The sequence below is a fragment of the Camelina sativa genome, chromosome 6, assembly GCF_030686135.1.
Source record: "Camelina sativa cultivar CO46 ecotype springtype chromosome 6, ASM3068613v1".
In the NCBI taxonomy this organism is placed as follows: Eukaryota; Viridiplantae; Streptophyta; class Magnoliopsida; order Brassicales; family Brassicaceae; genus Camelina; species Camelina sativa.
The window spans coordinates 25,974,395-25,989,272 of NC_141885.1; the positions used below are offsets into that span (position 1 = coordinate 25,974,395).

The window sequence follows — 14,878 nt, forward strand, 5'->3', positions numbered from 1 at the left end:
TTTAATAGTGTATTGCAATGAGATTTATATTGCAATGATATTTTTGAACAGGTAGTTAAATTACTATTACTTTTCATTCCATTTTGATAAAAACTATGTTAAAACCGTTTTTTTATTTCTTATATAGGAAGAAATGTTGAAAAAGGGGTTTGATTGGCATTATATAGCTTGTGATAAGCGCATGATTATAAGTTATAACCAAAGCAAGACTAGTAATGATATGATTCTAATAATTAATGTTACTTAAAATTACTTATTTAAAAATGAAACAAATAGATATGATTTAGCATCAATTATTTAAGTGATATTTTAATTAACTAATTTGACATCAATTAAATAAAATTGATTTAACCTTTATTCTTTTGTATCATTTTTTGAAAAAATGATATAAATTATAAATTCACATCATTTAGATAATTGATGAATCTATTAATTTTTATCAAAATCACTTTTTAATATGATACAAAATTTACATCAACAAAAACTGATGTTAATTTACACTAGTGAGAATTAAATATCACTTATGTAAATTGTAATTTACATCATTAAATTTCTAATACAGTTATTATTTATTGTCAATAAAAAGCCATAGAAAAATTTAATGAATTAAAATAATTACTTATTTTATTAAGAGGGATTTTTACAATCCCACATCCACAACTTCTCTAGGAGTGATGAGAAACTATATATATTATAAATACTTAAACCTATTTTCCAATACTTAAGTTTAGTGGGTATAACGACTAATTTTGGACCGAAGATGATCGAAGTAGCAAAAGAGATTAAACTGATAGAGCGATCGGTAGATGTTGCATATGTATAAGAACTAAGTTAAAATCTTTATGTAGTATGAACTATTTGTATAAAGCTTTGAGTGTTTTTTTCTTCAAGAATGGTTTGGGAGATCCAAATCTATGTGAAAGATAAAAATTCTTATATAGTGTGATGTATAAAGAAAAGCTTACTGCTTAATGCAATTTGGTTTTGGCTTGAACAAGCATCCTCTTAAGTTCTTTGGCAACTTCAATCATTTTTGGAACTTCTCCTACACAGCCAATGCATCTCAGTGAAAGTATGAGGATAGCTTTCATTTGCAATAGCTCTTGTTCCTTGCAGCTTTCCAACACCTCTGGATCAATAATCTCAACAAACGTGTCGTCTTCAACCACCTTGATAGGACAATCCTTGTATAGTTTGTCAACAAGACTCGGGTTCATTGCGGTCAAAAGAGTAAGCATGAATGCTCCAAAGCCATAGACATCAGTATTCTCTGTTACTCTCCCAGTATTCATATAGTTGTGATCAAGGTACCCAAATGTTCCCTCTATAACATCTTCAACAAACTTTTCTCCTTCTGGAATCAAAACAGAGTTGTCGAACTCAGTAAGCTTAGCTGTCCCTTTCTCATCCAAGAAGATCTTACACGGTATTATATCTTTGTGGATGATACTCTTTGAGAATGCAGTGTGAAGGTATGTTAAAGCGTCTGCGACCTCCTTTGCAATCTTCATTCTCATATTCCATGGTAAATTCACATCAAATACATATTTTGATCCATTTTGTGGTCTGCATATTATACTCTCTGCATATTCATAGACTAGAACTGGATAAGGAAACTCAAGACAGCATCCTAACAGCTTGAGGAAATTCTTGTGACCACTAACCATTGATGATATTGCTATGTCACAACAAGTCTTTCCATTGCGGGAACTATACTCTGCTACCCATTTCTTGACAAGCACAAGGCGGTCTTCCATCATACCTCTGTAACATTGGTAGCTACTAGGTCGATTACGAACTAGAGCATTATTGTGGCTGAAGTTGTCGGTTGCTCTAAAGATCTGAGAGGCAGAGAAGGTTTTGATTGGATTGGATTTTCCGTTGCAATATTCAATGAGCTTTTCTAGCAACACCTTGCCGTTCTCATGGACCAACGTCTGCTTTTTAACGGCCTCTTCTGACTTCTTCTTCCTCCACCACCTACCCATCTTAACACTAAGATATAGTAATTGATCAATCATTCAAGGCTGAAACGAAAAATTCATCTTTTACAAGTTCTTGACTTGCTTTTGTGAAAATATGAGGATGGATCAGTGGAAACTACGTTCTGGAGCATTTGGGGGAGAAAGGATAGATAGTATAATTAAGAAGTCTTGCTTCATTTGACTTATTCCACATTGTTTTCATAAAGGCGTGAGACAGAGAGGCCTGACTTCGAAAAAAGACTCCAAAATTGACTTATTAAAAAAGTTGACTTCTAGAAAGGATTTGGACTTTTGAAGGCCACAAAGGATTTGGACAACAATGTGGTCCTAGACCTGTGTAGAACTCTTAACAATCTCAACCATGGCTTGAAGATGTCGAATTTTATTTGCTTATTTGGATTAATAAAAAACGAGAGATACAATAAGTATTGTTACATAAACAGTAAAGCTCTATATCTCCACTAGAAAAACATACTGAAGCAAGAAACAAAAAGCACAAATCAGACTATTAGGCGTGGTAATTAAGAAAAGCACCCAAAGATATCTTAATACGGCAGTGTTTTATCTAAACACCGTCGCTATACTAATGGGCATGAAACATCCGAAAAATAAATACTAATAATGGGCTTAATTATTGTGGCCTAATAATGGCTAATGGCACTGTGTCATCGTCTTCCAAAAAGATTTATATTAAAAAAAAATTGCTCTGGTATATTTAATTAGGGTTATTTGAGTGATCAAGATCTTTGCGCAGCGCAGCGGCTAACAATTTTGGTAAACAGAATGAGTGAGCGTACAAAAGTTTTAGACAAACTTGTAAGAAGTTTGTTTTTTGCTGGGATCATGTAGTCTCTCGCTCTCTTTAAAAAAGATTGTTGTTACTTCTTCCTGTTGACTTTTTTTTTTTTTTTTTTTCTTGTTTGTTGTTGTTGTGATATGTGATGACGCCGCAGGTTAAGGACAAAATCAATGATTGTCTTGAGAACCTGAGGGAAATGCAGGAGATAGAGATCCAACTGCTACCTCCTCATACTTGTGTTGACCCTCAAATCACCACAGTATCTAGCTACTCGTGATATCGACTCGTGGCTTTATAGATGGAAGATAACTCGCGGAAGAGATATAGAATACTACACTTGTTTACTCGGCCCCCTGGGTGATACCTGTTCAAGGATGAAAGTCGTAATTCGTATGCCGCAAATAATTTTGAATACTACACCCCTTTTTTTGGGAGTTATAAATAATTTGGTCGTACTCTTTGTCTGATATGTTGTATATTTGCAGGTATTAGAATGATACGTGCGTTACATCTCATCATTGAATAGAAAGGGCTAAAACCTCCACCCCGTAAGAACTTTTTAAACCAAGATTAATTAAAAACAAGTAAAAACGGATTTCTTTTGTTGTTGTTAATTACACAATGTATGTGTCCTTGTTTTTTTCAGCGGTTGTAATTGCTGATCCTAAACAACTCCAAGCTCTTTATGAAGAAGATCTCCAGGACGAGTTAGACTTGTTAGAACAGCTTTTGAGACGTATTCGACTGAAGCATCGCGGCCTTACCAAACGAGTTGGACACAAAGTCGATCGTGTACATATGATCCTTAATCTATCAATACTATAAGATTCTTTGTAACTCATCTCTTTGCTAGATGTGTATGTCTTAAAATGACTATGTCATATCTGTTTCAATTTTAATAAAGTTAAGCTAGATGCTAACAAATAAAATAAAAATTGTTGTTTTTAGGAATGGTTTAAAAAAAAAATTAATTCTTTTTTAAAAAATTAGACACAAAATCTCCCGAAATTATGCTTCACAAAAGATGAATTACAAAGAAAAAGGTTCACTACAACACCTTGTGCAACCTTCACTCGCACCATCCCAATTCTCCAATGATATTAGTTTAGAACTCTTTCCGGTATTTACTTTTGTATTTGACTTTTTTTGGGAGGCAGATGAGTTCACAAAACACATACATTACAAGTGATTTTTGAGTTCCTTGGTTAAAATGAACCATTATTCATTTTTGCACAATAATGATTCAATTCGAGTTCTTTAAATGAGCTTTTTACCTATTAACTAATTGATGTTGTTAGGTTAAGTATTTTGGTCTTTAATGTTGTATATCATAAGTTATGAAGCTCGTCCTCAAACATTGACTCTCATTGCAAGAGCTGCTGCCATGCTCTTTCGGTGGTTATGGTTTTGGTTTATGACTTTTTGTTTTGTTTCTGCTAGAATTTATGTATATATATGAACCGGTTTGATTCGTTATTAGGAACATACCAATGACATTAGTCATCAATGTATATGAACCGGCATGAGTCAACATTGCCTTGTCTTTCATAAAATGATAAAGAGTGGAAAGGGTAAAAATGAGGTCTGTATTTTGAGAAGTCCCCTAGCTTATGATATATAATCTTAATGAGCTGTTTCCTAAATTAACAACCAATTTCCTATTTTATTGGCATATTATTAGAATCCTCATGACTATAATGATTTTAATACTCATTAGACATTAATTTTTCTCTTGTATATTAGTTCAATTTTGTTTTTATAAGTGAAAAGTAATTATAATGCTCTAACCAAACTAATGATTTATTTCAAAAAGACTCGTTTGTGCTGTCATGTGTAAAACACATTGTTTGTAAGAAAAAAATACACCAATGGATGAATCAAAACAACTACAAAAAAATACACCAATCAGCACAAAACTGTCTTGAATAAAAAGACAACATAACCAAACCTCTCGTATAATTCACAAATATGAATAAAATAATGAAGTATCTAATTGTACAACTAGACATGTTCTTAAATAGTCACAACAATGGATGAATCCAAATCAAAGAATTTTTGTTACCCACAATCTCAAATCTGTCTCGGGTAAAACAATCATTACAATCTATGATTATCAATCACTACAAAAGACACTTTCATTGTGCTGTAAGAAAAAATATAAAGAATCAAACCCAAGCCAACCCATGAGAGAGAGAAATATTAATGAGCCAAGTAAATAAAACTGAAGAAGAGAAAACAAAAAGAACACTCTTCAAATTGTCTTCTAGCCCTCAAATTGTCAGAGCCGGCTCAACCACAATTATAATTTTCTTTAGTAATAAATTCTGTTTGTTTTTTCTTTCGGACGATGTTATATGATGACATAGGGTATCTTGGTTGTAAACTCAAATTTTTTTAATTTTTATTTTGTTTTATCTTTCCAGGGCGCATTGGTGATGAGAAGCTATCCGAAGCAAGCTTCACTTATGCAGCTTCCTCTGTGTCTTTTACATGCCTCCATCGGCCATGGATAGATGTAGCAGAACAAGTTGTAAAGCCACGAGGAGCTTGAGGAATTGCACTCTCCTCTTACATCCATCGTTGACAAGGGAAGTGTCTTTACTGGATCATTTATACACAGAGAAATAAATCCAGCGAATGTGTTCTCTCGGACAAGAACTGAAAAGCTAAGCTGCCAGATATCTCCTTATCTATATCTAGGAGCTCTCCCTGAAGGTAGTCATGGATTAAAAAGATTGAATGATGGGAACTCATTAATTGATCCGTCTTATCTGTTCCACGGATTCTTTGAAACTCAGGTCTTGTACCTTGTATAATCGCTTTCTAATCTTTTTTTTATTTTTATTTTTTTATTAGTAATTGTTATGGATCAAAAGAATATAAAGGTTTTTGACGCTATAACGAACCTAAAAAACCTTGATAATCAATGGACTCGAGTACAAACCATATTTGTTTGATCGATTATTAACTATAAAAAACGGAAGATGATGAAGCTATAAAAACCATAAAAAGCGATTCCTTATTGAACGAAAGGAATGGAGACAAAACTGGGGATATAGGCGTGGTAAGAAGACCAACGCTCAGCCACAGAATCTATTGGAATCTTCCTGAACACATCTCCCTTTACAGTGTAGATGCAAGCATGCCCAGTTTCATCAGAAGCACACACAAATAGCCTCTTATTATTATCAACGAAGTAACTTGGCCGGGAGCCACCAAAACATTTTTGCTGTAACATTGGGAAGCCAGGTATCGACACTGTCATTAAACTCTTCCACGCCACGACGGCCTCTCCATAACCGACAATCTTGTGCGTCGTCACCAAAACCTCGACCTTACCGGTCATGTAAGATTGCCTTAACACAGAAAACTGATCTCCCCGGTAAACAGCAAGGACTTGAGTAATGCCAAAGTCGTCGTCTTCTTCTTCTTCTTCTTCTTCTTCTTCTTCATTACAGGGTAGAAGACAGAAGGTCTTGAACATCTCGTCTGAAAAATCAAAGCTTCGGATGAAATGTTCACAGGTCTTTGAATCATAAGCAATCCAGTATAAGTTACCATTCAAGGACACAATACTATCGAACTGTGGTACACGCCAATCTTGGCCCCAAGAGGCATTAACAATAGTCTTGCACGCATCAGATTTGCAGTCGTAAATGGCAACTTTCGGGTAGAGCTGGCGGTGAGTACCATCGACGCAAATAAAAAACCCAAAGATCTTGTAACCAGTTTCGGGTCTAGTGCTATCGTACCCAATGCCACAAAATCTAAATTCGCGTGTCTCTTCCTCCGGCAAGACCCATCTACGCTCTCTCAACCAGGGGTTCCAAACCACGAAGCCTCTTTTATAGATATCAGATAAGAGGAACCCATCGCAATGAACTACGCCGGTAATCTTTTCACATGGGATATCTACTAAAACTATCTCAATCTCCTCTATCTGCGAATCATCATGGTCGAGATTGAGATCAATGATGTCTACGGAATGAATCTGTGAATTTGTCCGTACGATGAATTGAGGACGAGCGTGAGTGAAGTAGTTCTTCAAGAAACTCCTTCCCTCCCAAGTAGCGTTCCATTGCTTACATACCACTCTGAATCGAGCTATTGATTTCCCTGGCAGTAGACAAAGTATCTCTTCCACCAACTCTAATGGTAGCTGCACCGGCGGCGCCATTAGGTTCTTTTTGCTTCCAGATCTCACTTGTCCCCTGATTTTGTCACCAGCAGAAGCTCTAATAACTTGTCTAACTCCAACTCTTGTAGGGTTCTGTAGGTGTTGTACGATCTTCAACAAGTCCACAGTAGTTGAAATCTCTCCTTCTTCATCGCTTCAATAGTTTCAACATCAGCAGGGTCAAGTAGTAGTTCAGCTTGTGCTAAAAGAAGCCAAAAACAAATAAAAAATCAGAAACTTGGTTGATATTTTGAGGAAACAAAAACAAATGCTGTGAAGAGAAGCAGAGAAAAGTAAACAAGTGAGAAGAGAAGTTACACATACTCTGCTGCCTAGAGGCTTGTTTTTTCATATTCTTCTTCTTTGATTTACTACATGGATTTGCAGCACTCTTGGGTGGTGGTGGTGGTGGGACTTTTGCAGCTTCTTCTTCAGCCTTAATCAATGTCTTCCTTATCCCCGCAACCTGAGACTCGGTCAGATTCAGTTTCTCTGTCAGCTTAGACACCACCTCTTCCAGACTTTTGAAATCACCCACATCATCCAGAATTTTCTCAGTCCAGTTCTTTTCCTCCGGATTGTAATCTATGCTCAGGATCCAAAAAAAAAAAAAAAAACACAGAAACACTGAATTTGAGTATCGAGACAACACATGATTCATAAATCAAACGGATAGAAGAATGAGCAAATAAACATCTCGCAGGATCCATGATAACACAAAAAACACGGAACAACGAGAATCTAGGTTCCAAATCACCCAAAATTCGCTGAAATCAAATTTGATTATCCTAATATGTAAATATATCTTCAGAACAAATCAAATCGAACACCACAAATCAAATTATCGATTTCTCCGGAAGAAGAATCAATCGATCACTAGATAAACCTCGCCGAGAATCCATGGAAACGCAAGGAACTCGAAACTACAAGCATAAACCAATCGAAGAAACTTTCAAAATCAAATTTGATTATCCTAATATGTATATATATCTTCAGAACAATCCTAATCGATCACCAAATAAACCACATATCAGATTATTGATTTCTCCACCAGAACAATCAAATCGATCACCAGATAAATCCACGGAGAAACTCTTAAATTCAAAACGCCAAACCTCGGAATTGAATACGAGATCGTACGATCGTTGAGAATCTAAATCAAATTTACCTGGAATTTGATTCCGAGAAACTGAGAAACAGAGAACCATATTCATATGCGTTTCCTCCATCTTCTGTAAACTCTGAGAGAGATAGAGACCCCTGGAGATGAGAAAACGAGAGAGGAGGAGCGAGAGCGAGAGCGAGCAGAGAGAATTGTGGAAACTTCTTCTCAAGCTACTACTGCGTTTGCCGCTATCATCTGTGATTTTCGAATTCCCTCCCTTCTCTTCCTAGCTAGTTCCTACTACGCGACAAAATTAGTTACTACTCCCTCCTCAACATGGGCCTTTCTTTCATGGACTTTTAAGAGCCCATTTTTATTCACGTCCACTGGCTTTTTTTTTTTTTTTTTTTAATATATTAATCGAATTACAATCCTCCTGATTACTGATAAATTAATTAAGCAAATGGAGAAAATTGAGGAAAAAAGGGAAGTTCTATTTGTAATTGTGTAAATCTTGGAAACTTGTAATCAAGAAACAAAAATGGAATTTATAGAGAGATACGTTGTTTTATTTTAATTAAAAAAACGAGACCTTGTTCTTTTGTCTAGAGAATCCAACTTAACCAAGTTATAAATTACTTTGTAGATATCGATCGGATTAATATTATCGAAATACTTCATTACCATTCACATAAATTCTCCAAGTTTAACATCAAAAGACTTTCTCTATAACTTGAAAAAAAAAAAAAAATACCATACAATTATTTGATTATAGTTGAAGCGTTACAATTGTATCAACGTGTAATTTAACTTGATCTAAACCACACTACAACTGTATCAACGTGTAATTAACTTGAGAACAACCAAGTAACAAACAAAGACTAATATTGTCAACACACTGATCTACCGTACCGGAACAAGATTGAATCCTGGGGGTTTGGGAGGTATTATCTTCAACCTCAAAGGTCTATTCTTAAACTGTGGTGGCTTTGGTGGATAATCTTCAATTTTAAGACCTTCTTCGACTTCAATACCACCACCGACTCTTTCTTATCTCCGACGCCGTTAAATCTCACCTTCTTCTGATCAGAAACATTCTGTAGAAACTTATGCTTCAATATCTCCGAGGCGCTTCCTCTTTCCACAGGATTACTTGCGAAACATGTTTGTAAAAACTGCCTTGCGTCCCAAGGAAGAGACTCTGGTATCTCTGGTGCATTCCCATTCAACAAAAGAGGTAAAAGCTTCTTAGAATCTTCCAACGGCCATGGCGGCTCTCCGGTATACATCTCCAACACGATACAACCTAATGACCACAAATCTAGGGCTTCCTCCGCGATCCCGTTTTGAACAGATTCTGGCGACATGTAAAGAGGCGTTCCCAAATACGGAGACTCATATTCTCAAAACTCCGAGTCTTCTCCAACTTTTGTCGACATTCCAAAATCCGAAATCTTCAATTCGTACGAAACGTTGCACCCACAAGTACGAGGAAACACGAGAATGTTTTCGGGTTTGAGATCGCAATGAACGTATCCGTGGCTATGGATAGAGACAAGTCCTTCAAGAATCATATAAGTGAAGTCTCTGATCATTGAATCAGACAACGATCTTGTTTCCATGAAAGTAGTTAAACTTCCACCAGCAGCATACTCCATTGACATCCTGTATACTCTGATTCCGTAATCATCGACACCTCTCGACAGACTTTTCCCGCAAGTTTGCACGATTCTAGGGCAATCTCTGAGTTTGTACAGAATCCGAAACTCTTTAAGGAGCGGTTCGAAGTCTTCTGGGTAGGAGGTTTTCACGGCTTGGTAGTACGGATTCGAGCCGTCGGGGTTGGTGTATCTCACGAGATCGACGGAACCATATGAATCTTTGCCTAAGGGTTTCACAAACTCCATAGACGGAAACATTCTTCACTGCATTCAAACCCTAACTATAAAAATCTGAATTTGGTATTTGTTGAGAAATAAAAGAAATGAAAATTTAAGAATTTTGTGAATGGAAATCGAAGAAACTATGAGAGGGTTTCGCATTTAAATTAGTCGATAGAAAAAAAAAGAAATTGAATGATCTGCCGTTGATTCCATCAGTTGGATATTAACCGTTGGATCAAGCGTTCCTTACTAAAGTGCTTAACGCCGTTTCGGTCTTTTGCCTATTTGCCTATTTGGACTAAAAAAAGATTTGAGGGAAAAGCCTAAAATATATGTTTGAGGCCCATTTGACTCATAAAATCTCAAACAGGTCAATTATTGGGCTTGGGAACAGGCCTGTTACGTGCGCGACAATAAAGGTTTCGGCGGCGAAAGGCTAGGTGATAAATTCTCAATAAACACTACCCGACGATAATCAAGGACGACATGATGGGTGATTTGCAGCCATATGCGCGGTTGTTGGTGGAGATAACGAGGGCAGGATATACACCCACCGGCCATCGGTCGTCATCGACCCACGAGTGTCGCTGAAATCGCCGCTGAGGTTCTCAAGGAGTGCCAATCACGTCTCCTTGACGAGATCCACCCTACTAACACAATCCAGATATGATTCGCGATATTTGTAACGATTCAATTGATATCTTGCTAGCCTTGGCTGCTCCGGTTTCAAGCTCGTACCTCCTTAAATATGGTAAGATACTTACCCGGTACTCTCGTATTGTTGCTCCTTTAGCAGTAGATGCTATTACTTCTCTTTTAGCTGCTTCGGAAAAGCCAGAGTCATCGGATTTGTGATGTCAAGATTCGTTATTATGAAACTCGTGATACTGCGGTGAAACCTTTGGTTTTTGACGGTGGACCAACTCGCATGGAAAATGCCAAGGTCGCTCTCATTCAGTTCCAGATGATGATGGATACGATGTGGATCCACAAAAAAGAAGAAGAAAAGAAGAATTACATATTGGGGATGATTTAAAGGATCAAAGCTACTGGTTGCAATACGATTCTCATCCCCAAGACTATTTTGGTCACTGATCATCTATGGCTCACTACTTGGCCGTAGCCAAAATCATGGTTATCAAGGATGTAGAGAGAGATGCCATTGAGTACGTTACCAAGACATTGAACTGCTTACTAATCTCCAACGTTGAACATTTCACCGCCGACAACCTTGGCCAAGCTCATCTTGTGAAAGAGTCCTCCTTTGGAGATGGAATGGTTTTGAAGTTCACTCTACTCAAAGACATTAGGAGAACTACCCACTCGCTTATCATTCGTAGCTTCGACCAGCTAGTACTATGTACTCTTTTACTTTAAGTTTTTATTTTTGAGAATTCTCAGATTCTTTAAGTTGAACTCAAACAATTTGGTTGGTTGGTTGGTTTTAAGAATTCTAACTTTTAGTTGTGTATTAATCTTGTGCTTCTTGAAGTTTTAACACACGATCAGGACAATTAGAGGCAAAGTGACCGGCTTTATCACACTGATAGCTGATTATTCTTGAAGTATATTGTCCTCCATTATAGCATCCGCGGCCTTTTCCTCTACCGTAAAACCGTCCTCCTCATCCTCTGCCTCTATATTCTCCAGTGAATTCACGCTGCTCCTGAGGTGTTTGAGATTCCATGTTAGCATACATCAGTTTACTCTGTTCTTCCTGAGCCTCCTCTTCTTCAGCGATGCGTTCTTCATAGGTTTTGAGACGTCCAACAATGTCTTAAAAACTAGTGTTCTTAAGATCCAAAACTTGCTCAAGCGAGGCAATGATATGTATGTACTTTCTGCGGGGAAGACCCTTCAAGAATTTCTTAACAAGTTTAGATTCTTCAATATCCTTTCCAAGCGATGCCGATTTTGAAGAGATTTCAGATAACTTACCAGCGAAGTCATCTATTGTCTCAGTATCCTTCATTCGAACTCAGCCATCAGATTCTGCAATCTTGCCTCCTTAACACGTTCTGCTCCCATGTGTCTTGCTTTAATGGTTTCCCACACCTTCTTCGCCGAATCTAGCTTTCCTACTTGTAGAATAAGTGCCTCCGGGATTGATTGGAACAACAAGGTTGTGGCCATGTTATTCTGATCAGCATCTCTTGTTGGATCTTCGATAATATCCCATACCTTATGAACTTTAAGTAGGATCTTCATGCGCATGACCCATACCGTGTAGTTGGTTGAGGTTAGCATAGGACACTTGATTGAAGAGGACTTCCTTCCTTTAGGTTTGCCGTCGCTGTGTTTGATGTGTCCACAATCTCTCCCATAATGTCTCACGAACCTTTGTAGCTCTGATACCAAATATAGAATCAGAACAAAGAACTTCAAAGAAATAAGATAAAAAATATAAAAGAATTACTCTCTTTTGTTAATCTTTAGGAAACTCTCTCAAAAACCTAAAGTTATCTCTTGTTCTTTTTCAAACTCATACATAATGCAATATCTCTATCTTTTATATGAAAACCTTAGACATTATTTTCCTAATCCAAATAGGAAAACTAACTTATTTTAGATAACTCTTAAACTCAAATATGTATATTTAGCTTTTCTTCTAAATATACTCTTCTTGGGCCTCAAGCTATTCCAAGCTTAATCCAACATTGATCGTGTCGTGAAGTGCGTCTGCTTTGTCGTAATTCCTCTTCTTGCGTTCTATTGCTCTTTGGTTTGCTGCACGAGTGATATCCTCTGGAACAGTATATGGATCATCTATATTGGCAAACACTATGATAGAGTCTTTATCTGCCACAAATTTGGGATCAACCGGAAGCGTGTTGAATTGTAAACGATTCTCAGGCAATAACACATGAGCTTCTTCAGTTAATTGCTCAACCTTATGGTTTTCAGTTAAGAGAGCAAGACCAAGAGTAACTTAACTATCAACACTAGGTCTTATCCGCGCTGTCGTGTTGAATTGTAAACGATTCTCAGGCAATAACACATGAGCTTCTTCAGTTAATTGCTCAACCTTATGGTTTTCAGTTACGAGAGCAAGACCAAGAGTAACTTAACTATCAACACTAGGTCTTATCCGCGCTACAGCGCGGGGAAATATTCATCTACATAAATATGATTTGTAGTAGAAATTAGAATACACGTAAAATATTATCAAAGATTCCATTTATATATATACACATTCATAACGTATGTTTTGACGGATCAACCCGTAAAAGATTGTATTTGTATAAAAATATAAAATTATAGTAATACGCAGTTACAATGTATATTTAATGAACCAATCCGTAAAAGTGTATTTGTAACAAAAATACACAATCATAAATTCATAATGTACTTGCAACACATAAAATATTGCGTTTGTAAAATATATATTTGTAAGAAATATACACTCATAGTGTTAAATTGCATTTATAAAAATATCACTCCTAACCCGCTCTACCATATAATTGTGAGTTTTGCAAACCAACATTGCATTTTTATAAAAATCATATATTCTTAAATCTATATATTAGATTTGTTTTTTTAAAAACAATATGTTGTTGAGAAGTAAATTTTTAGGATATTATAGATATTGTAAATCCTTATAATCTAGGATTAAATCCAAAAATATATAAACTTATATTTTTGGATCATTTTTAATAATATAGTGTTATTATATATATTTACATATATGTATAATATCGGTTGGTATTCATGCTTGCCAAACGTTTTGATACATGTTCCATTTTACGTATTGATTCTTGGTCGTGTGTCTTGTATATGATGTTGAGTCGAACAAATCCATGTCAGCTGGAGTTCATTGCTTGCCAAAAAAATCTAGGTAAATTTTCTTTTTATCCAAATTATAAGATTTAGATAAGTAATAAAATGGTGGGCACAAAGTTATAAAATGCGAAACAAAGAAATATTTAATATTCCATTTCTAAGAACATATAAACATGATGATGAATCTCATGCATCTTACCAAGAGAAAATTATATACATTGATAAGAAAACAAAAAGATTCATCTTAAATATTTGTTATCATATTAAACTTAACTTAGTTAGAAAAAAGTATGACAATACTACTAACCATACGAAAAAATTATCACGCAAAAAATTAAAGCATAATTTCTTGAACATGGCAATCATTATTGATATGTTTGCATTGTTTAGAATAAACTACATAATAGATTACATGATTAGTATACTAACAAACAAACGACATAAAATATGAATGTTCTTATAACAAAAAAATAAACAAAAATGGTTTTGTTTGGTTTGATAATGAGCTGTTTTATACAAAAGTTCTCTGAAGAAACAATGATGTGTGATATTTAGTTTGCTAATAAGATGATATATATAGAGGTCATACACAATTAGGTTAGTTTTGATTTAGAATCAAACATATTTTAGTGAGCAAGCCATATTTATAAGATCATTTGCTATAATTAAGAAAAAAATTAAGTTAGAATATATGTGTAATATTCTGTATTAATTGTTTAAATTAAGTGTTTTTCATATGTAGTCATTCGAATTTATAAGCATAGTTTTGTTTAGATTAATTATAAAAATCTGAAATAAATGATGATTTGGTAATATAAAATTTGATTATCATTTCCATAAATATATCAAACTATATAACCAAATTAAATATGTTTATATTGTATATGCAATTTCGTATTTAATAGCTCGATTTTTATGGTAATAACTTTTAAAAAAATTCCATAAATATTGGTTAATTATTATTTTCTAAAATTGAATTCGTTTTTAAATTAATTATTGTTTTTGGTTTTTAGATTTATATACATACCAAATAAATGATCCAATTTTCAAGTATCCGAATGTTTAATTTCGTTTTTTTTTTTATTTTGACCCGACCCATAATCAATTTTGTACTTCTCTTTTACTTATATAAGGATTGACAATATGATT

The 14,878-nt window shown here is 35.2% G+C and overlaps 2 long non-coding RNA genes and 3 pseudogenes across 4 annotated transcripts; 2 read left to right on the top strand and 3 right to left on the bottom strand.

Moving 5' to 3' along the window:
• Positions 1–816: 816 nt before the first annotated feature.
• On the bottom strand, positions 817–2,181 carry LOC104793154 (serine/threonine-protein kinase ZRK4 pseudogene; annotated as a pseudogene). The gene has a single exon (XR_015559933.1). The product of XR_015559933.1 is annotated as a serine/threonine-protein kinase ZRK4 pseudogene (transcript).
• Positions 2,182–3,245: 1,064 nt separating this feature from the next.
• LOC147943004 (uncharacterized) lies at positions 3,246–3,719 on the top strand. The gene is made up of 2 exons (XR_015559590.1): positions 3,246–3,332; positions 3,431–3,719. It is a non-coding gene; the product is annotated as an uncharacterized LOC147943004 (long non-coding RNA).
• Positions 3,720–4,973: 1,254 nt separating this feature from the next.
• LOC104793155 (uncharacterized) lies at positions 4,974–5,682 on the top strand. Its single transcript, XR_769211.2, has 2 exons — positions 4,974–5,098; positions 5,208–5,682. It is a non-coding gene; the product is annotated as an uncharacterized LOC104793155 (long non-coding RNA).
• Positions 5,671–8,326, bottom strand: LOC104699397 (putative F-box protein At3g16590; annotated as a pseudogene). The gene is made up of 3 exons (XR_015559934.1): positions 8,130–8,326; positions 7,286–7,546; positions 5,671–7,163 (listed from the first exon to the last, which is right to left on the bottom strand). The product of XR_015559934.1 is annotated as a putative F-box protein At3g16590 (transcript).
• Positions 8,327–8,795: 469 nt separating this feature from the next.
• LOC104793156 (mitogen-activated protein kinase kinase kinase 20-like) lies at positions 8,796–10,050 on the bottom strand (annotated as a pseudogene).
• Positions 10,051–14,878: the final 4,828 nt, after the last annotated feature.